The sequence below is a fragment of the Chionomys nivalis genome, chromosome 8 (genome assembly GCF_950005125.1).
Source record: "Chionomys nivalis chromosome 8, mChiNiv1.1, whole genome shotgun sequence".
Lineage (NCBI taxonomy): Eukaryota > Metazoa > Chordata > Mammalia > Rodentia > Cricetidae > Chionomys > Chionomys nivalis.
Window position 1 is genome coordinate 301259 of NC_080093.1, and position 23749 is coordinate 325007.

The 23749-nt window shown below is 42.7% G+C and overlaps 1 protein-coding gene and 1 non-coding gene across 5 annotated transcripts in view; one reads left to right on the plus strand and one right to left on the minus strand.

Moving 5' to 3' along the window:
- Grk5 (G protein-coupled receptor kinase 5) overlaps positions 1–23749 on the minus strand; it is a 270216-nt gene that overhangs the window by 145984 nt on the left and 100483 nt on the right. The window lies entirely within an intron of this gene.
- On the plus strand, positions 3271–3399 carry LOC130880836 (small nucleolar RNA SNORA44). Its single transcript, XR_009057639.1, has one exon. It is a non-coding gene; the product is annotated as a small nucleolar RNA SNORA44 (small nucleolar RNA).

Genomic DNA, 23749 nt, shown 5'->3' on the forward strand with positions numbered 1-23749 from the left:
CACAGTGTCTGTGTGGTTATTTCGGTTCTGGGTGACTGGGATGAACAAGCAGCCTCCTACTACACAGAAGACTGTTCACCTCAAGACGGTAGAAATGCTAGACATTTTTTTCCTTATAGAATACTATTTAGTCTTCCTTCCTGGAGTTATCCTAGGCCATCTTCATTAGAAGGACATTTGAGAGTTACAGTTTGAGGTTCTGAAGTCAACAGAACTACTTCTGGGGTATAGAACATAAATTAAATACCTTGGTTCTAAGAACCTAATTTTGTTTTCCCAAGAAGCCAGAATTGTGCAAGACTGTCTCGTCCTGGCTGTGTTCTCAAGGGCACAGGGGACAATGCTGAGCTGGTCATCCAGGATCAACTTACTTACAAGGGACCTCCTCAGAGGTACTAAATATGGGTGGTTTGGGAAATCTGTCTGACTGTTTATTAATTCCCTATCATCTTCAACTTAGAACTTGGGTGGAGTGCTGGCCTATGCTCTCATGGCTGCCTTCTCCAGGATTAAAAGAAAAGTCCTGCACATGACAGGTCTTTGAGAGTGAAGGGGTAGATGAATAGATGGTGGTTGAAGTCTGAAGAATAAGAAGATAGATCTCAGTCTCTTACCCTCCTTAGACTTCCCTCAGTCTCCCACAGCATTCCTTTCCGTTGCTAGCCAGGTTAACCCACTGTGATTTGCAAAGCTTGAATCTATCCCTCATGTTGTATGAACCAAAAACTCTGTCCCAGGAACATCACCTTCATTACACAGAACACTGAAGAAATTGAAATGTTCTCAGCCTGTCCATTATCCTTATCCAGTCTGATGAGAAGAAGAGGAGACACTGGGTGGAGATGACAAATGAATTTATTTCCAGGTGAGATGTTGTCCCAACTCAGGTCATCTTTGTAAAATAAAATAATAAAATAATTCTCCGGGTCAGAACAGTCAGAGCTACCTGCCATAAATGGAATTACATCACTAAGGGAAGGCACCTCAATTTCTGACCTTGATTTCCCCGTCCAGCTGGCATCCTATTCCCTTCCACACTAAGTCACAGAAGTGCTACATGGTTGGGTACATCAACCTACATTAGCTTTGGTAGGCTAGACAGAGACTCAAGGATTCCTTGCCCCATCCATGGGGAGAAGTCAGTTCTGGGAATAACAGCTCCAGTTCATCTGAGTTACTGACTAGTGGATAGCAGATGGAGCAGACCTGAAATTAACCAGATTCCCCTAAATGTAGACACAATCCTCATCCTAGTATGTGTGCATGCACACATAACTCCTTCAGAAAGCCTTATATTACCTCAGTCCCACCTGTGGGCTCCTATAAAAAAAATTCTCTAAATAACTTCTCTGATTACACCTCCTTGTACAATCACAGCATCCAAAACAGTGAAAGGGCACAGGATGTGTTAAGGACTAAAACTGTGTCCCTTCCATCAAAGCCTTAACTCTCAATATAATATTGGGAGACAAGACTTTGGGGAGGTGATTAACAGTATCTGAGGTCATCAGGATGCGGCCCTAATCTATGGGTCTTGTGTCCTTATAAGAAGAGGAATTAACAATGGGAGTCAGAAGGAAGGTCATGTGAGGATACAGTAAGTCAGGAAAAGGCTTCACCAGAAACCATTCCTAAAGACACCCTGATGTTGATCTTGCGATCTCTGGAGCTGTTAGACAGTAAGTTTCTGTTGATTAAGCTGCAAATGGCATTTTGGTGGAGCAGCCCCAGCAGACTGACATGATGGTATATGGACAAGAGTGAGCTGTGAGACTTATCTCTACCACGTACAGTAATGTTATGACCTCTGTAAATCATTTGGCCTATTTCCAGGTCTGTAACAGAGCTTGCTAACGCTATCTCCCTCACGACTTCCTGAGAGAACTGTGGAGGAAGAGCTAGTGCAACTTCACATGGGACAGACAAATGGGGGACGTGGGACTAATTGGCTAGGTTGCGTGGGAGGAGCATGAAGGCTGGGTAAGATGTTGTCACAGTTCAATCTTTGTTCCCACTTAAGACCTAGAACATGCCAGTCAAATCACAAGGTCAGGGCTGGCAAGATGGCACAGTGAGTAAAGGCATTTGTTGCCAAGCCAGATGACCCAAGTTTGATTCCCAGAATCTATAGGCTAGAAGGAATTGACTCCACATGTTGTTCTCTGACCTCTTTATATAACACTGCAAGAACAAGAATTCAAACAGACATAAAATAAATAAGAGCCAGGAGTAACGGCATATGTTTTTAACCCCAGCTCTCAGGAGGTAAAGACAGGCAGATCTCTGTGAGTTCAAGCCCAGCCTGTTCTATATAGTAAGTTCCAGGACAGCCAGAGCTATATAGTGAGACCTTGTCTCAAAAATAAATAAATAAATAAATAAATAAATAAATAAATAAATAAATAAATAAATGTTTTATGAAAGAAAAGGTCAAGGTCACAAGTCAGAACAGTACCCCAGGCAAAATGACCTGTGCCCACATCTAAAGAAAGAGAATGGGCTACTGTTCCTATGACAACAGTCAAATGTTGAGATGAGCACAGCACGTCAGTCACAGTCAGATATGTGTGCTCAAGGAAGGCCTCAAAATACTGTCCCTGCCCTCACCCACCATGGCTTAGAGACTCGCTGTTCTATAGGTACCCACACCAAGAGGTATTGTGGAATAATCTTTTTGCACACTGTGAAGATATGTCTTTGCCAAAGCACATTCTGATTGGTTTAATAAAGAGATGAACGGCCAATAGCTAGGCAGGAAGAGGTTAGGCAGGACTTCTGGGCAGAGAGAGAAGAGAAGCTGAATGTAGGCCCAAGAGAGATGCCAGTGGACAACACAGAGGGAAAACAGAATGTGCAAGATGGAAAAGAGGTAAAAAGTCATGAGGAGAAATAGATTAATATAAATGGGTTAATTTAATTTATAAGAGCTAGTGGGATAAGCTTAAGCTACAAGCAAAGCTTTCATAATAATAAGTCTCCATGTTGTTTTTTATGAGCTAATGGCCCAAAGAAAACTGATTACAAAGAGGTCCTTTGTACAATAAGGGAAAATAATCAATTCTTGGGAAAAAGTATCCAAGACAGTACTAGTTTTCCTTGATAAAAGTCATTTAAAGAGCCAGGCATAGTGGTGCATGCCTATAATCTTAACCATTTGAAAAGCAGAGGCAGGAGGATCACTGCCAAGTCCAAGTCACCCTAGTGCATATAGCAATTTCTAGGTTAGACAGTGTTACATAGTAAGAATCTGTCTTCACAAATAAATAAAAGCAACATATTTCCGACCGCATAGCTGGTTGTAGCTATAGAATCTCCAACTATATGCCTGAATAACTGGAGAAAATTTGACAGCCCAGATCAAAACAGTGATTGCAACTGCCACTTGTTTTACCTATATATGGTAGGGACTGGAGCTTCCCCCTAAGACACGTGTTTCGTCCCTGTGAATGAAAAACTTTGCTTCTGCAGGTAAAACTCAAGGTTCTTTGAAGTGTCTAAGGAGTCAGGCTGTCTGAGTCTGCTCATTAAACTAAGAGTTATGTGACCAGAAAAGGGAACATCATCTATGATTTGGTCTACAGTTGGAAAAACATGAGAAGGAAGAGCATGGGCAGACAAGAGGACCGTTCTGCAAGCAGAAGTTTTTGCTAGCCGGGCGGTAGTGGCGCACGCCTTTAATCCCAGCACTTGGGAGGCAGAGGCAGGCGGATCTCTGTGAGTTCGAGACCAGCCTGGTCTACAGAGCTAGTTCCAGGACAGGCTCCAAAACCACAGAGAAACCCTGTCTCGAAAAACCAAAAAAAAAAAAGAAGTTTTTGCTAATGCTTTATGACTTACATACATTTAAAAGGATCCATAAAAACTTAGAAGAAACAAATAAAATACAACTAAGAAAAAAACAGGTATATCTGGGTTCAGAGTTTAAGAAGAGATGTAGTCCAAAAATATGAAAATGGACAAATGAGGCAGCTGGTCACATTGCATCTATAGTCAGGAAGCAAAGAGAGATGAACACTGGTACTCAACTCTGTCCTTACAGAGACCCAGCACATGGCATGGTGTTACCCAAATCAGAGCAGCTCTTCCATCCTCTCTGGAAATATCCTCACAGACATGCTCAGAGTTGTGTTTCCTAGAGGATTCTAAATGCAGTTGATAATGAAAAATAATCACAAGAGCCATCTGTGGTGATACCCAGTGTTCAATAAGAACTACTCTGAGGCCTCTCCTCTGGGTGTGCTGGACGAACTTTCCCAAGAGGACCAGGATTGATCAACAGACACTGTCCAGCCTGGCTCAGACAAAGGTCTTGGTGCTTCATCCAAAATCTAGTGTTGCCCATCCATTCTCACAGTTGGTTAATGGTTACCTGGACTTAGATCTCTGCAGTATGGCCAAGGCAACAAGAATCCAAACTGATGCCTTCCCTGAGGCTAAAGGATTTTAGAGGCAGCCAGCAAAGCAGGCAAGATTAGTAGCCACACCCTAAGTATCTCCCTGACTTTAAGTGTCAAATTGCACAGCCAGACACTGTTGTGAGATATCTTGATAATGGATATCTCAGCCTCTGACTCCCAAGGGACAAATCTGCAGACTTGACGTAGGTCCTCTTGTACTGAATTAATTTCCAGCTCAATGAAATATGCCCAGGAAATAAATCAATAGCTTCCACAGCAGGACACAGACCACACTGTCTTCTTTTGGGCAATTTATCTTTGGAGTATAAACAGAGCTAACCAGTATTTATGGTCAAATAACTATGTCTTACCCAGTCCTGCTCTGCCATTTAAAATGGGAAAACACCACTTCTAGATTAGTCTCTGACCTGTGAGAGGGTGATGGGTCTGGCATCACTTTACCACATGGACTGAAGGCTCTAGGTGGCCCTGGTCCCTTCATACCTCACTGGTCATGTGGAATTTTTCCTTCCCTAGCCTGGGCCTCACCTACATGCTATTCTTGGGTGGGCATAGTTGCTTGCTGTCCTCTCTGACAGTGAGGAACCCACCAGATAGCTCAGCATTTGTAGGTGACTTAAGAGAAGCTTGGCAGAGAAAATTTTGGTAAAGTAACCTTTTGTCAACCTTCAGAAGAGTTTCTGTATGAGAAGGTAAATATCCCTACAGGCTCTGCTGTAGACCTGACCAGAAGTTCCATACTTTCTAACTTTTATTTATTTGTTTGTTATTTATTTTGAGGGGGAGAGGGGTGCAGGTGCCATAGCATATGTGTGAAGGTTAAAGGATAACTTGTAGGGGTCCTTAACCTGCTGAGCCATCTTACCAGTCCTCACTTGTCATTCTATTTGTCATGTTATTTTTATTTTGAAACATCTCAGCTGCATTCTAACACATTCTAGTTTATTTATTTTAATACAATTTACACTTTCCTAATTTTTTCATATACTAATATAAATCTGCTATTTAACATGTTTTTACTTCAATTTGTTAAATTTTCATTTTGGAAAATTGAGTTATTTTTATTCAAATACACTTTGTTCTTTATTAATACTTTCTCAGTTTTTCAAGTCTCTCTAACATTTCTTTTAATTTTTTCATTTGTGTGTCTGTCTGTCTGCACGGATATGTACACATGAATACAGCACCACTGAAGGCCAGAGAAAGTGTTAGATCACCCGGAACTGGAGTAACTGGTTGTTAAGAACCACCTGACATGGGTGCCAGGAATCAAAATTGGATCCTCTGAAACATTATTCACTCTTAACCATTGATCCATCTCTAACCCTCTCTTACACACACAGACACACACACACACACACACACATATATACTTTAAGAAGGGATGTCCCCTCCTTTTGGATCTGACTAGGGGTTCATCACTACTCCAACTAACAGAACATGGTAAATGTGATTCCTGTGACGTCAGAGGCTAGGCCACAAAGCAGGTCTAGTTTTTGTCTCTTGGAATGCTCCTTTGTAATCAACAACCATGTTGTAGCGGAACCCTAGGACACATGTCAAAATATAGAAGGTCTACCAACAATCAGACATGCAAGTCAATTAAACTTTCAGTTTTTGGCTATAAAATCTTAAAACTGAGATTTCAAACACTATGTAGGGAAAATTAAATATTTGGACTATATGTTTGAACTCCCAACCCACAGACTCTGCAAAGACAAATGGTTGTTTTATATCTTCCCATCATGCAGATTACTAACTGGAAGCTGGAATGTTCCCTAACATATCTACAGTACATAACTTGGGTCTGGCAGATAGTGTTGTTTAATAAATACTGTACTGGTTGGTTTTGTGTGTCCACTTTACACAAGCTAGATTCGTCAGAGAGGAAGGAGCCTCAGTTGAGAAGGTGCTTCCATGAGAAACAGCTGTAAGACATTTTCTCAATTAGTGATCAATGCGGAAGGGCCCAGCCCAGGTGGTGCCAATCCTGGGCTGGTGGTTCTATAACAAAGCAGGCTGAGCAAGGGGGGAATCAAGCCAATAAACCGCACCCCTCCATGGCCTCTGCATCAGCTCTTACCTCCAGGATCCATCACTGTTTGAGTTTATCTCCTTGACTTCCTTCAGTGATGAACAGCAATGTGGAAGTGTTAGACAAACAAACCCTCTCCTCCCCAACTAGTAACGTATTATTCTACTCTGCTCAATAGCTCCCTCTTCAAAAAAGTCCCATGACCATGCAAGACAATCTCAGTCCACGGCTAAACAAAGGATCATTCTGCCCTCCCAGCTCCTCAGAAAGTTAGGGGATTGGTCAACCCTGCTTCCTGGCCTCAGGGATCCACCCTCAGTGAAAACAAGTGATTCCTATCTCCGTTTTCCAACCTAATACTGTTCTTGACTGGGTGGCTGACATTTTGTTTTCTCATAAACCAGGTATTTCTAAGGCAGTGGTTCTCAAACTGTGGGTCACAATCCCAGGGTCAAACAACCCTTTCTCAAGGATCACCTAAGACCATCTGCATATCAGGTATTTGCATTACAATAACAGTAGCAAAATTACAGTTATGAAGTAACAACAAAATAATTTTATGGTTGGGGGTCACCACAACATAAGAAACTGTATTAAGGGGTCATAGCATTAGGAAGGTTGAGAACCACTATTCTAGGACAAAAGTAATGTGAAGGAAAGAACATTCGTATCATTAATCTAAAACTAATGCTAAACAGAGATTCCACTGCTAGAAATAGACATTCCCTGACAAGAACAGGTAACATAATACCCCAGCATCCATAAATCTCTAAGAAACTAAGGTTGTCTGATCAGAGTGCCCCAGGGATCTATCTGCCTGTGTCTGCCTTTCTGATGCTGGGACTATACGTGTACCATCACACCCAGCTTTTATACATGGGTTCTGGGATGAACTCAAGTCCTTACGCTTGTGCAACAAACATTTTTACAAGCTGTGCTATCTCCCCAGTTCTCGCTGACTGCTTTCTGAAGTGTGTCACACATCCCTCACCCTATCACCACCTAACCTTCACTGCCAGGAGCCAGGCGGGATCTGCTAAATCCAACATAAAGGTGGGCTGACCACAAGAAAGTTAAGGTGTGAGAGGTCCTTCTGTCTATGTGTTGCTTTTATTGGTTAATGAATAAAGAAACTGCCTTGGCCTGTTGATAGGGCAGAACTTAGGTAGGTGGGGAAAGCTGGACTGAATGCTGGGAGAAGGAAGGCAGAGATAGAGACACCACTGGGCCAACATCAGAGTAAGACATGCTGAAACTATAGCCGGTAAGCCACTGCCACGTGGTGAAACACAGATTAATAGAGATGGGTTAAAATAAGATGTAAGAGTTAATCAATAAGAAGCTAGAATTAATGGGCTAAGCAGTGATTTAATTAATACAGTTCCTGTGAGATTATTTTGGGTATAAGCTAGTCAGGCAGCCAGGACGAACAAGCAGGCCCTCCTACTACAACAGACTTTCTATTTCTAAAGCAGAACATCAACAGATGCCAAAGGGAGGCTCTGCAGGACCTGTCTTAATGGTAAATGAACCTGCTGTAATTAATGTATTAATAGCATTTGACTAATGCCAAGAAATCTCTCCAGCCTCTTTACCAAAATGCCCTGAGGTAATCACAGAACAAAGAGCACAGGAGGAGACTACCTGTGTGTGACTCCCACCCACTACTCCCTTCAGGAGCTTCTTCCCAAGCTTCCCCTAGCATTCTTCCCACAGATCAACACCCTGACTCCCTCCAAGTAGAAAGAGCTCATTTCAGACCCCCGTGAAAATGAGCATTTCTTCATTCTAGGAGAGGCTTTCTAGGAGCAATCTTTGATACGTGGACTAGTCAGTCCCCAGAAGAAGGCTGGCAGCTCTGAGGATCAGCTGATTTTAAGAACTCTCTGGCCAGGCAGTGATGACACATGCCTTTGATCATAGTAGTCAGGAGGAAGAGGCTGGTGTATCTCTGAATTCGAGGACACCCAGGGCTACACAGAGGAACCCTGTCATGAGGTAGAAAAAAGAACTCTCTGAACTTGGCAATGCTGGCAGCTAGTCAGCAAGAACTCCTGAGGGATGGGAAGCAGAGTGAAACCTGGCCTCAGTACATGAGGAAAGGAAGAAAGAAGATGGGCCACCAAGGTCCCACACTTGCCTTGGGTTTAACAGGACACCCTCCCACTCAAGACAGGTTCTATGAGACTAGGTGGCAGCTGGCCCAGGGTGGGGGTGAGAGGCTGGCTCTAAGCCCTGGTTGTGTTATTCTAGGGGTGGCATCTGGGAAGCTGAACTGATTTTGATCCAAGAGTGTCTCTGGTCTTTTCAGGGGGCTGATGACATGGTGGGCTATAGTTATATGCCCTAGTCAAACACAAAAACCCACCTAAAGAAACGAAAACAGGCACATGAGTGTGGAGCCCCAAAAATGTAAGCCTATTCCAACTTTTCTGAAGGTCAGAGAGTTTTAGCTTGTTCAAAGTTGTTGACAACACTGTTGGTACACACCCTGACCTAGGGTGTAGTTACTTGGTGTTTTGGACATTAAGGTGGCCCATAGAGGTGTATTCTCTCCACCCTGACTGAAGGTCAGAGAATTCAATCATATTTCTGTTCCTTTTTTGAATTAGGAGGTTTGACGTAGGAAATTGCTGCCTTCAGGATACTTGGTCTAGGGGGGGTTCACTGCCTAAACAACAGAATGCTTTCTCAAGAATTAATGATGTCTCAAGTATTGGGGAAAGTAACTGTTCTGGTTGTCCTTTGTATCCTGTTACAGCAGTCTTTTGCCTTCTTTCTCCTTTTTGTATCGGGGTAAAAAAGCATATGGAAAATTAAACACAGGCAAACTCAGAAGTCAGAAGAAGAATCCAGCATTCAGTATTAGCTGAGTTGCCTTCTGTTACTATCCTATGTCTCTGTGATTCTTTCTTATCTCTGTAATTCTCACGCTCCTATCGTTGGACATACAAGCCCACTAAAGCTGGGATTATGGCAGTAGTCACCCCAAAAACGTGTCTCCCAACATATGGCAGCCTAACGTAGTGGCTCACAATACATGAGCTCAATGGAGCCAGCCCTGGTTCCCAGGCAACTTTTTCTCCCCACCTAACTGCTGAGTCCTTCAGTAACCACTCCACAAAAAGCACTTTAAGGACAGGACTTTTGTTTTCCACACTCACATTCCTGTGTGGACAGACACCCTAACAATCAGGTGGCCAGTGAACTGAAAAGATGGGTAATCAACTTCCAGAAAAACTCCCACAGTGGTTGTGTGTTGAAAGAACTATGAAGGTACCCTTTTTCTTTTTTCCTTTTTGATACTTCCTTAAAACAATGTGGTGGCTGGAGCTGAAACAGCCAAGTCAGACCAGGAGACATGCTGTAGAGCAGAGACAAAGGTGTCTGGCTTCCCACTGACACAGAAGAGTGCAGCGGAATAATCCTCTTGTACACTGTACAGATTTGTCACTTGAACTGATTTAATAAAACACTGGTTTGCCAGTAGCCAGGCAGGAAGTATAGGTGGTGTGACCAAATAAGGATAATGAGAAGAAGTGCAGAGTCAGGAGTCACCACCCAGAAGCAGGGGGAGCAGGAGATGAATGTGCAATCTAATAAAGGTACTGTCACATGGCAGAGTGTAAATAAGGAATATGGGTTAACTTAAAATGTAAGAGCTAGTTAATAATAAGCCTAAGCTATTGGCTGAGCATTTTGTAATGGAAATATGCTTCTGAGTAATTATTTGTGAACAGGTGGGCAGGAAAAAACATCCAATTGAATTTCCACATAAGACCCAACAAAGCTTAAAAAAGCAATTCTAAACATACAAAAATGGAGTCAAACTCAGCTTCTTAGTAACTGCTGCTGTGGGATAATGCTCTTGTACCCTGTAAAGATTTGCCACTCATATTGCTTTAATAAAATGCTGATTGGCCAGCAGCCAGGCAGGAAGTATAGGTGAGGTGACCAGACTAGGAGAATTCTGCAATAATGAAAGGCTAAGTCCGTAGTCGCCATCCAGACAGAGAAGAAGATGAGAATGCCTCAGTGATAAAAGGTACCAAGACACATGGCTAACAAAGACAAGAAATAGGTTAATTTAAGTTGTAAAAGCTAATTAATAATAAGCCTATGCTAATAGGCCAAACAGTTTGTAATTAATATACTTTCTCTGTGTTTATTTGGGACTGAATGGCTACGGCACCAGGCAGGACAGAAACTCTGTCAACAAACTGCTTTTTCTCCAGTGGGCTCTGTTTACTGACAGTGAGCAGAAGCACAGCTCTTTTAAGAGACACAGCTTCCTGACTCAGCATTAGTGGCAACAACTGAGTGGCTCTTTTAAGAGGCGCTGCTACCAAACTCTTAAATGGGGTTTATAAGCAGCAGGTGGCACACATACAAGACTCACAGAAAAATGACTGCTGAAGTTGCCTAAAGAAGGTGAGACAGTCCTTCAGGGTCCCTGCTTCATGAAAGAGTCTGCCAGACATTCTGCAGGACACAGAAGGAAGTGACTAACAAACTGCCAATATAGGTGGAACTGTCTTTGAAAATTTCCTGATTCGTGGAAAAGTCTGCTGGATACTATGAGACTGTAGGCTAAAGATGGATGCCCCAATGGTACAGAAGCAACTGTCCAGGCAGCGAGATGTCTCTGTCAATTCTAGAGTTTTGGAAGTTGCTTACAACGTACTTCCTTTTAACTTAGGTAATATTATATCCTTCTTGGGTCTTTGAGGAGTTGAAGAATAGTTATAATTATAATTTTCCTTATATATGATAAAAGATAAAGTAGATATAAATATCATAACTGTAATTCCTGCTTGATACCTATTTTGTTATTATGTAATTTTACTATGTTAAAGTTAAGCCGTCTTTTTTATTTAAAGAGAAAAGGAGAAATGGTATGGGAAGTCCTTCTGTTTATGTGTTGCTTTTATTGGATAATAACGAAGCTGCTTTCCGCCAATGGCTTATCAAAGTAAAGCCAGACTGAAAGAGATATAGAGAGTAGGCAGAGTCAAAGAGAATCCATGTAGCTGCCCACAGGAGAAAGCACACTGAAACCTTGTTGGTAAGGCACAGCCACATGGCGATATACAGATTAATAGAAATTGGTTAATTTAAGATATGAGTTAGCCAAAAATACGCTTAAGCAATTGGCCAAACAGTACTGCAAATAATATAGTTCTTGTGTGATAATTTCAGGGGTCTGAACAGCTGGGAACAAACTAACAGCTTCTGACTATAGTCACCAGCCAGATGCAGAGGGAACAGGAGATGAACTTACTTCCATGTGACAGAGTGTAAATAAGGAATATGGGTTAACTTTAAATATAAGAGCTAGTTAGTAAGAATCCTGGGCTAATGACCAAGCATTTATAATGCCTATTCAGCCTCTAAGTGGTTATTTGGGAACTTATTCCAACAAAGCCACACCTACCAATAGTGCTACTCCCTTTGGGGGTCATTTTATTTCAAACCATCACGTGTCTACATTCAGATAACATTCTATGTTAGCCTCAATCATCCCTCACTACATCCTAACATTTACCCACAGTTACTTCACCCAAGAAGCTTGCCAGGAGTATATCCTAGGATAGAAAGAATCAGTTCTTTCTATGTGGCGTGGTGGTTAAGAGTTTAGAATCAGGAAATAAGCTGATCCGACTTCCATCCAAGTTCTCTCAGGTAATAATCACATGACACCAGGAAAATCATGTCATATCTATGAGCCTCAGTTTCCTCAACTGAGCTCACAGTAGGGATGGTCCAAGATTTCATGACGATTAGATGATAACACAAGTGAAGATCCCACCTACATGAGACATACTTGAAAATCTTTTCCAGATATCAATCACACATGAGCCACCTTCAAAGTCAAAATATACAACTGTGACAACCATCACACTATGGTCATGTCCTACACTGAAAGATTCTAGCAATGACACACAAGGTGGTCCCATAGGATCACACTGCCAAATAACATGCTAATCTTCTCAGTTTGTGAGAGCAAACTCTTTATTTGCACAATGAGGAGAGGCTGACTTAAGAACTTGTCTCTTGTTAAACCATCTGAAAGGGTACTGACTTGGTATCTTTCTTTATTTTGGATTTTAACGAAGACCCCTTCATACCTATCAACTTAGCCTTTCTCAGCTGTAACATATATGCTGTAGTTGCGATTTTCTTTCTTATAGCGTACATTAAAACAAATGGATAATATATTCAGTCACTGCTAAACCACCCAAAATCATCTCTCACCCCAAAAGGTGTGATTGCTACCCCTATAGTTCTGACATGGGCACTGAGTAGGAAATTGCAAGTTTCATCACTTATCTCTGTGAATATCCTTGACTCGGGAACACAAGGAGAACACTAAACATCTGCCTAGTTAATGCTTGAATGTTCTTGCCCAGCCAAATTATAGACCTGGACAGAAGACCCAACCAAATTCCTTCCAGACTGCCCAAATTCTTCCACTAGGCCTGATGCATGCTCTAATCAAAAATTACATGCTAAGAGTCTGGAGATAGTTCAATCCTAAAAACTCATGCTGAAAAAAAAATTTTTTAAAAAATGCTGAATGTGGGTGGCATGGTGATCCCAGAACTAGGGAGGTAGAGACAGGAGGATCAATGCAGCTCACTGGTCAGCTGACCTAGCCTTAACCATGAATTTCAAGCTAGTGAGAGGTCCTGACCTAAAAAAAAATAAAGATAAAAAAAGAAGAGCTCCTGAGGTTCCTAAGCATATCCCCTGGCCTCCACATCTACATCAGTGTGCATATGTGAATATACAAACACATACACACACAAAATTACATGCTAGAAGTGAGCTGTCTATGGAGGAATCTGCAATTGTTCCTACAAATGCATCTGTGAAACCCAAGCGGCTTTTGCTGTGGTGAGATTTGATTCATTTCATGGTTTCCTGGCAAAGCCAGTGAAACCCAGCAGGGACTTCACAAAACAAGCATTCTTTTTCAGCCAAACAAAGAAAACCTTCAGAAAGCACTCTGCACCACATGGGCAGCTAAAAATGTTTGCTGGCAGGATTTCCATCAGGTAGTATGTTCCTTATGTAGAGTTGCAGTGACTCTCTGAATAAAATGTAATCTGTGACGAGGATACTGTAGCCAGCTTCTGAGTCGTTTTTGAGCAATGGAATCATTTCGATGGAAAATTATGGGCTTGGTCCATTAAGAAGCAACCATGTAAAATGGTTTTTGGCATTTATTACATGTTTGATTTGGCAAATTCATACCAGCTCAGACAAGAAAGCAACTCACTTCTAGCACCACCTCATCTTCCTGTGCCCAAATGCAGGCTTGAAGAAATGAGTCAGGTGTGCTAGGAAGTGCTAGGAAGCAGAGAATTGGAGACCTACATGCAAATGGAGCCTGACCTGGGCAGAAGAACCACCAGGCAGCAAAGAAAATCAGCTTGCCTGGATTAGCAAATCTCAGGTTAAAACTGACAGTGATCTGAGAAGCAACAACTGGGACCTGGGGCCAAACAGGCAGGGCCCGTAAGTGGGCAACTGAGGCAAAATTTCAGAGCCTCATTTGTAAAAACAAGAGTGAAAAGATCACCTGCTGGTCTCAACAGTTAAGTGTGACTAAGTGGTCAAGTATTTGCACAGCAAGGATCTTATAAGATCCTAGAAAACAGTTAGGAGGGTTCCTTGACTTTTTCTGCCCAGCAGTCTCTGCCACCCTAGGAAAGTTTATGTCCTAGGAGGAAAGGCCTTTTTAGTGAGTACCGCTGGGCCTCCCTGTCCAGCAAGGAAGGGTGCAAAAGAGCCCAGTGATCTAGCTGAAAATAAAGAGTTAGAAAGCAGAAACTATAGATATTTGGAAAATCTCCAAGCCTGTTTAACCCATGGCCTATGGGATTGATAGAAGACATTATCATATAAAAAATGCCAAAAGATTGGTTCTCTCAGGCCCTCTACAATGCCCCACTGCCCTACCTTGCTGATCTTCTAGGTTATGAGTCATTTCTCCTCAGATATGTGCAAGTGGAAAGGATACAAAACAGCCAGCAATTCTTCAGCACAGCCAGTATAGTGAGGGTCATATGCATGCAAACATGTGTGCACAAACACACAGTCACACACATAAAACACACATAGAGACACAGAGAGAGAGGGAGACACACACACAGGCATATATATGTCAAACTGGCATACCACATAATATTCACTGGGAAAGCATGAATAAGGCTGAGGAGGCCAATCTGTTTCATATCATTCTACAGACTCTTCTAGAAGAGCGAGAATAACATATAACACAAACCAGCCCCCAGTGCAGAGTAGTCAACCAAACTGGTTTGAGACATAACCAGACAGAGTGTGGATAGAAGATGTAGGAAAGGAACCACAGGCATAGGACTTATGTATGCCAGGAGCCTCCACTTTGACATCTTTGAGAAGTCAAAACTTTCTTAATATAAAGACAGTAAGAAACAGAAGAAAAGAAAAGGGGGGTGCAGCTACAGGCTGGGGACATAGTTCAGCAGTTAGGTATTTGTTGTGAAAGCGTAAGAACTGTGCTCTGGGATAATGCATTGTACACTGTAAAGATTTGCCACTCGTATTGGTTTAATAAAATGCTGATTGGCCAATAGCCAGGCAGGAAGTATAGGTGGGGCAACTAACTAAGAGAATTCTGGGAAGAGGAAAGGTAGAGACACAGCCGACATGCAGAAGCCGAGGAAGCAAGATGAAAATGTCTTACTAAGAAAAGGTACCAAGCCACATGGCGAAACATAGATGAGAATTATTGTTTGATTTAAGTTGTAAGAGCTACTTAATAATAGATAATTGGGCTTTCTCTTTTTTTCCATTCAAAAATTTACACTTCCTCCCCCTCCCATTCCCCTCTTGCTCCCCCACTCATCTTCCTCCCTCCCCCTCCCTCCTTAAGAGAGGGCAGGGAACCCTGCCCTGTGGGAAGTTCAAGGCCCTCCCCCCTACATCCAGGCCTAGGAAGCTGTGCATCCAAATAGACTAGGGTCCCAAAAGGCAGTACATGCAGTAGAGACAAGTCCCAGTGCCTATATCAATGGCTTCTCAGTCAACCCCAATTGTCAGCCACGTTCAGAGAGTCCGGTTTGATCACATGCTTGTTCAGTCCCGGTCCAGCTGAAATCCTATGTTTTTAACACATTTTAAATGCCATATTATATTCTGTTAGTCTGTGAAAGGTTTAAAGACTAACTATCCATCTGAAATATATATATATATATATATATATATATATATATATATATAAAAGTTAACTAACATGACTACAAGCTTAACTATTATAAATGATTATCTATTAACCTATATTTCTTAACTATATATTCATTTTTAAATGAGCTTCACAAACACAATACCTTAATCAAGAGCAGAAATATATATATATATATATAAATTATATATATATAAATATATATATATTGACCTTAAATTTGTCTTAATAAACCAAGATCCATACCAATGCAAAGTGTTCATCTCTATATCATATCCCCCTTTAAAAGTAAACAAACATTTATAAACAATATTCAGGAAATTGGGCATAGTTCTATCCAAACTGCTTCCTGATTTTTATTGGGTGAAGCATTTTGGGGGGGAGGTGATTTGTGAAGAGCTGTTCATGCAACTAGCACAAACCAGAAAGCCTTCTTAAAGGAGCCACACAGTTTTTGCTGTCAATGCTGAGTCAGGACGACCTCTCTTAAAGGAGCCCCAGCACCCCTTCTTGCTGCCAGCAGAAAGAGCCCATCCGGAAAAAAAAAAAAAAAAAATGCAGCTACCAAGAATCTGTGCTAAACTCTGTTTTTTTTTGTGTGTGTGTAGAATTTTTTTCCAAGCTCTCTCAGGTTTTATGTGGATATAGCTGGCCCATGTTGGTACACCATTTTGGGAGCCTGCTGGAAGTAAATTATGGAAGATTTTTTTTTTAGGGGGTGAGTATGGTATTCTGCCAGGGATTCTACCTAGGATTTTTTTTTAAGATTTATGTGTTATGTATACAGTGTTCTGTCTGCACGTATCCCTGAATGCCAGAAGAAGGCATTAGATTTCATTACAGATGGTTGTGAGTCACCATGTGCATACTAGGAATTGAACTCAGGACCTCTGGAAGACCAACCAGTGCCATCTCTCCAGCTTCCTCTTTACATGGAACCTAAGGTGGGACAGATGGGAGCTGGGAGTGCTAGTTTTTCTCTCACACATGGGTGGCTAGATTTGGGTCCAGTGCCCAGAACTGGAATTCCACTCCCAACTCTGACCTAGGCTGGTAGCTAAAAAGCCTCAGGCACATGGCATTTTCATGAATTCATATCCCAAAAAGTTGGGCACCAAAAGAAGGACGATTAATAAAAATTCAGGGTCAGAAATTGGGGTCCAACCTGAAGATTCAAAAAGTAAAACATCCAGCCACTGGTTCTTATCTCGACCTCAGTCCGAAAATGGCAATTCTGCCTCCAGGAATCTCAGAATGAGACTGTGTTTCTGACAGTTAGCTCCCGCCACACACACACATCTTATATTCCTCTCTAGGGCTAGGATTAAAGGTGTGCACCACTGGGATTAAAGGTGCGTGTCATTGTGGCTACTGGGATTAAAGATATGTGTCCTTGTTCTACTGGGATTAAAGGTGTGTGTCATTGTTCTACTGGGATTAAAGATATGTGTCCTTGTTCTACTGGGATTAAAGGTGTGTGCTACCATAACCTGGTCTGTAAGGCTGACCAATTGGACTGTTTTACTCTCAGATCTTCAAGCAGTCTTTATTTATTAAAATATAATTGAAATGCCACTACATTCCTGTAAAGTCATGTAAATACCTAGTGGGTATGGTGGCCCATTTTGGGGTGTGGAGAATGGAAAACTCATATGACCCATAAGATCTTTCAGAGGGGCCCAGGAATAAGCCAATTCTCTCTGATGACACTCAAGTGGTCAACAGATGGCAATAGGCATCCCAGCTTGACTCTACAGCCTGCATGATTCAAGCCTTAGAAGTGGGAGACAGGGCATCCCCAAGACAAGCTGACTAGCAAGACCAGACATTGGAAAGCTCTGGATTTGACTAAAAGACCTTGCCTCACTGAATAAGGTGGAAGAGTGATGAAGGTCAATTCCCAACATTAACCTTGGACCTCTACATGTATGCGCGCACATACACATGTACCTACATCCATTCATATGTGCATCCACACACATTCAAAAATCATGCACAAACACACGCACAATGCAATACATATACACACATGAAAAAAAGAGAGGAATAGCCGGGCGGTGGTGGTGCACGCCTTTAATCCCAGCACTCGGGAGGCAGAGGCAGGCGTATCTCTGGGAATTCGAGGCCAGCCTGGTCTACAAGAGCTAGTTTCAGGACAGGAACCAAAGCTACAGAGAAACCCTGTCTCAAAAAACAAAAAAGAGAGAGAGAGAGAGAGAGAGAGAGAGAGAGAGAGAGAGAGAGAGAGAGAGAGAGAGAGGAATAAAGGGAAGGAGGAAGGGAAAAAGGATAAAAAAATTAGAAACAGAAAGTGAGTGGAGAGACTACTACAATAATCTTGGTAGGCTAGCAAGTATAAAGACGATGAAATAGAAAAGAGAGGAGACCCAATCAACAGTGACAGGAATGCTGAGGCTTCTACCTGGTGAGGCTGGCAGAAACACTGTGGGAGACAGGAATCCAAGAGGAGTTCCTGGTAAGAGAAGGTGGGAAGTTCATATACCAGTGGGTAAGCAAGGTTAAGAGCCATACCTCTCTTGATCAGATGGTGACAAAAGACACCAGCAGCCCCAGGAGAGAGAATCTTGTGGCTGGCCAGCCAATGGGACCACGAGACGTGAGGGGCCTCCTCCGCATCCCACACTTGTCTGATTCCTATCAGCCGGGGTTTATAAAAATACCTCACCATGCAGGCCTCACTTGGAATAGCCTTGAGTCAGACTCCTCGGTGGGGTAGCAAAGAGTGCAGGCAAAGGGACAGGATGACATCCATGCCCATCTGCCACCTTCCAAGGATCCCTTCAGGGAGAAAAGGGTGAGAGAACAAACAGCAGGGGAGCGAGAAGCCAGTCCTGGAAAGAACGGGGAAGAGACAGGTGGGCAGCAGAACAGTTTTTAGCCTGGAGAATTCTGGCAGGTGATGCCACAGGCATCCTGTGACTGGTGTCATCTTCACTGTCCTGGCTGCAGGTGGGAAGCAATTCTAGCTGCTCTGTGTCCTATGTTGCCACCTGAACCTTAGGGCTACTGTCATCAGAAGTGGAAAACGTGTGGTCCTGTCTATATAAATGAATTATGTCCCTTCCTCCTGAGCACACAGCAGATCAATCATAAATATCTGGAAGGGAAGTAAACGGACCTCTCATAGTCCTGAATGTCTAGCCTGCTTTGTTCAGGGCACTCTTTGGCCATCTCCTCTCACCCCACATGTGACTTCAAAAGCTACCAGAGTTGAGCTAATCTTTCACAGATGATGCCTGTAGCCTCATCAGTATATCTTTAATCTACTTGGTTTTCTGCATCAAGTTCACCAACAGAGTATGGATAGTGACCTCCCAAATATGCTTAAGGCTATCCATATCTCTGGAGAAATCATAGCCAGCATGAAGATGACTTTGCTTTGGGGCTGTGTCTGAACCTAGGCCTTATTTTTGCAGAGCTCTGGAACTCAGCAACTCACTGTTCTCTCTGCATCTCTAGGTCCCTATCCCTGAGGCAGAACTGGGAAATGGCCTCAAGTCCATGGAGTGTTGCAGTAGAGATGATATTTCCACAGGAATCACCCAGTTAGATGATGCTAACTATGCTGAACTAGGACCTAGGAGTTTCCTATCCTCTCATCTGTTCAACCAACACCCTCATGGCTCTCTGATTGTTTCCCTTGCTATTCCTCTGATTCTTGGTTCTGAGACTATACATCATACCTGTCTAACTGCCCATGCTATGAACCAGTGTCAAGTGTGTTTTCTACTCATCTTCCCAACCTAGGCAGCCCTACCGTGCCTAGAGGTAGGCACATGCTGACTACAGGCTAGTGGATGGATTGGCTATCACCTTCATGTGTATAGTAGATGAGGAGTCTCCCACCTGGAGGCAAGAGGATGATGAGATGGGCTTAGAGATACCACCCAGGGCTGCCAAGCCTGCTGAGTTAGTAAATGGAGATCTGAGGGGCCCAATAGGCTGGGGGAAAAGGTTCCATTCAGGCTACATAAAGGAGAAGAATGCTGCATGATTTAGCTTTCCAGGAGTCACTGCTGAAGGCCTGACCCTGCCACCTGGTAACTCTCTGGGTCCTGGAACAAAGTATGGGCTTAACAGATGAATGAATGAATGAATCAATAAATGGGCCTCAAACTTTACAGCAAGATCTGGCCACCAGCAACCAAGAGGAGCAAGAAACATAGTTCTTTGTTGAATAGCATGGTTCACCAAAACAGTGACCACGATAGTGAAGAAGTGGAGGATGAAACTGGCCATGCCTGGACCTAGTCTTCCCCTCTGGTGTTGTCATTTAATTCTCCAAACACTCCTACTCCTGTTTGTCAGAGAAGCAGAGAAGACAGGTTCAGGGAGGTTTAATCACTTGCTCAAAATCACAGTCAGTGGAGACCTAGCCTATTGCAAACCCCAGCCTCCTGCCACTATAGCTCTTGTTCCTCAGTCCAGCCTCAATGCTCAGGCCTGGCTCAGTGGCTTATTCCCTTTATTCCCAGAACCTGCCTGATGATTCAAGGCAGTGCCTACCCTGTTTTGCATTCCCAAGTCCAATGGAAGGACCATTCTGTGATGCTCCAAGCAAGGGTTCCCCCAAAGACTTCCCATAACAACGCCCCAGCACCTAGCTGTGCTGGCAGAATGTCCCTTCCTACAACTCACCAATGCCTCCCCTGTTGAAGCTCAGAACTAGACCAAATGCCCTGAGCAAAATTGTACAACTGAACATGTCTTCCTGGGACAACTTCTGACAAAAGCAGCTACTTAGAGCTGACAGCAATAGTTTCTCTCAGTCCACTTTTTCGGGTCTTTTGAAAATACAGAGAACAGAAAACAAGATCCCTCAGCAATCAGTCCAGGACCAGGCAGGGGTAAGTAATTTTTCAGTCTCTAGAGGAAAACAAAGATGTCTAAGTAAGTGAACAAAAGCATAATTCTGTGTTGGGGAGCTGTCTCAGCTGGTAAAGGTGTTTGCTGAATACCTGGTGACCTGAGTTCAATCCTTAGAACCCAAGAAAAGGTAAAAGGAAAGAACTGATTCCACGAAGTTATCCTCTAGCCCCTCACACACAGCAGGGGACACACATCTGGCCAGACATGTGAAGAATGCTGAGGCAAGATTACAGATTCAAGGTCTATTTGGGTTACAGAGTGAGTTTAAGACCAGCAGCCTGGGCAATTTGATAAAAGTCTGTCTCATAATAAAAGGGAGAAAGATGGTTAGTAGATCATTTACTTAGCATGAATAAGGCCCTGGGTTCAATCGGCACCACTGAAAAAAGAAAATACAATGAAATAAAAATGATTATCTGGCTTCTGAGCTATGAAACATGACAGCTGGGCGGGTTGTTCCCTCCACTTTCACAGTATAATTTGTTACCAGTGGCTATTGCTTTGGCAATTTTAAATTTCTTCTTTTTAAATTCTGTTTTGGAAATTTCATCCATAGATATATGTTTTAACATTGGGGGTGGGCAAACACACACATAGGCACATGCATGTGGAAGTCAGAACTTTTGGGTGTTCTAGTTGAAGTAGGTTCTCTCTTGTTTCTCCTGCTACACTGTATACTCCAGGCTAGCTTGTCATATGCTTCAGGGCCATTCTCCAGTTTCTGATTGCCACCTCCCTTAGAAGTTCAGGGATTGCAGGCACATGCCAATATATCCAGATTTCTCATGAGTTCCAGAGATTAAACTCATGTAGTTAGGATTGAGCTGCTAGCATTCTTACACACTGAATCTCAGCCCATGCTCGATTTATTTATTTCAATAATGAGAAAATGGTATAGGAGGTCCATTTGTCTTTGTGTTGCTTTCATTGGTTAATAAGGGAACTGCCTTGGCCTAGTTGATAGAGCAGAATTTAGTTTGACAGGGAAGACAGAACTGAATTCTGGGAGGAAAAAAGGTAGGTAGAGGAGGAGAGAGATGCCATGGAGCCACCAGAAACAGACGTGCCAAATCTTTCCCAGTAAGCCACTGTCATGTGGTGATATACAGATTAATAGAAATGGGTTAAATCAAGATGTGAGAGTTAGCCAATAAGAGGCTAGAGCTAATGGGCAAAGCAGTGACTTAATTAATACAATTTCTGTGTGGTTATTTCGGGGCTAAGCTAGGCAGACAGCCATGAAGAACAAGCAGGCCCTCTCCCTGCAACAAAAGTATTAAAGTATTATTCAAAAGTAATTTTAAAAGAGAACACGAGGATGGCATGATGTGAAAAGTCCTTCTGTACATGTGTTGCTTTTATTGGTTAACAAATAAAGAAGCTGCTTTGGCCTGTAATAGGTCAGAATAAAGCTCGATAGGAAAATTAAGCTGAATGCTGGGAGAAAGTAGGCAGAGTCAGAGAGAAGCCATATAGCCACCCAAGGAGAAAGATGCCCGTGGGAGCTTGCTGGAACTCTGCCGGTAGGCCACGACCTCGTGGTGATGCACAGATTAGTGGAAATGGGTTAATTCAAGATATAAGAGTTAGCCAGAAATACTCTTAAGCTATTGGCCAAACATTATTGCAAATAATATAGTTTTAGAGTGATTACTTTAGGTCTGAGAAGCCAGGAACAAACAAGTAGTCTCCACCAATAACAGCACAACTAAGAAACAACAAAAAAATTTTAAAGCAGCACCTGAGCTCTCTGGATTATAGATTTCCTCTCTGTGGCTGTCTGATGAGGTTTGCAGCTAGCAGTCAGTAGGTACCCAATGCACTCTACAACTCTTTAGGGGCTCATCTGGTGGTTGTTGTATTTCATTTTTAATCTCACAAGTTCCTGCATGCTCCAAATAGCTGTCTGCTCACCCTTTTTCTTGTCCCCTCCCTCCTGGATGCAAGCTTAGGGTGTTTAGAACAAGAGGTGCTTAATTCACTGAGACAGACACTAAGGGAGGCGGTAGCAGTTCTTTGTTAGACTTTGCTGCAAAGGTACTGCCATACATGCAGCCCTGGGAATAAATTCCATAAATAGAATCTAGGCAGAGACCAATGAAAGTGTTGGTCCAACATAACATCACTTTATAGACAGGATGCTGACATGCTCAGGCCACTGCAGGTTGGATAGCCCTGGGTGTTGGTCTGAGGTCCCCTGTTGATACTTAAACCAGCTTGTTTTTTCTATTTTTAGTGCTGAGCCCTAAAGCAAACAGAAGGCCCTTCTCTTACCTGCTAACTGCAGAAGATGGGAGTGGGAATTGGAGGGATAGAGGCTGATCACATGTCATCTGCCTGCTACACCCTTTCATGGGTCAGGTTAACAGTGTCTGCAGATACAATTGTGAAGGTGGACACAGAACATTTCAGAGGAGCTGAAGGCAGCAGAGAGAATGTTTCACAGAGTGTTCTGATATAGTTTAATGCATTTTAGTCTTCAAAAAAACAACACTGAGGGCTAAAGAAGAAGCTCAATGGTACAGTCCTTGCCTAGCATCCACAACGCCTTGGGCTGAATGCTATGTGCTTCAAGGGAAAATAAAATCACTGTGGCTTTTCAACATCAGTCGGAAGACTGAAATGCTCAGTGAAATGCAAAGACTTCATCTGAACACTGTAATGCCAAAACTAGGGGTCGGGGTAGGGAAGAGACATCAAGATAGCTCAGTCAATAAGGGAACCCAAAAGTGGAAGAGACCCCACTCCTCAAGATGTCCTAACGTACACACACACACACACACAAACTCCATTTATGACTAAGGACTTGTGTTCAAGAAAACTTGACGAAGACACATGCAAGATATAATTGATAGGGAGGGAAAGGAGGGACATCTCGCTAATGTTGGGTTGTAATAGGCAAGTTCCCAATACTCCACTGGTAGCCCCCACCTATAGAAGAGCCACTGTGAGAACATGGACACTTTGCTTTTTTCATTATTATGTTCCCATTGATACCTAATAAGTACAACAAATGGTGAAGGGTTTTAATGACAGGGAAAATAGTTTTATATCATATAAGAAAAAAAAAAAAAGAAACAAGAGCTAGGGGTTTGGAGTAGAATGCTTATCTTGTAAGCATGCGTTTGATCCTCCAGAGTCCAAGCTTGTCTTGTTTTGTTTTTAAAGGAAAGCCAG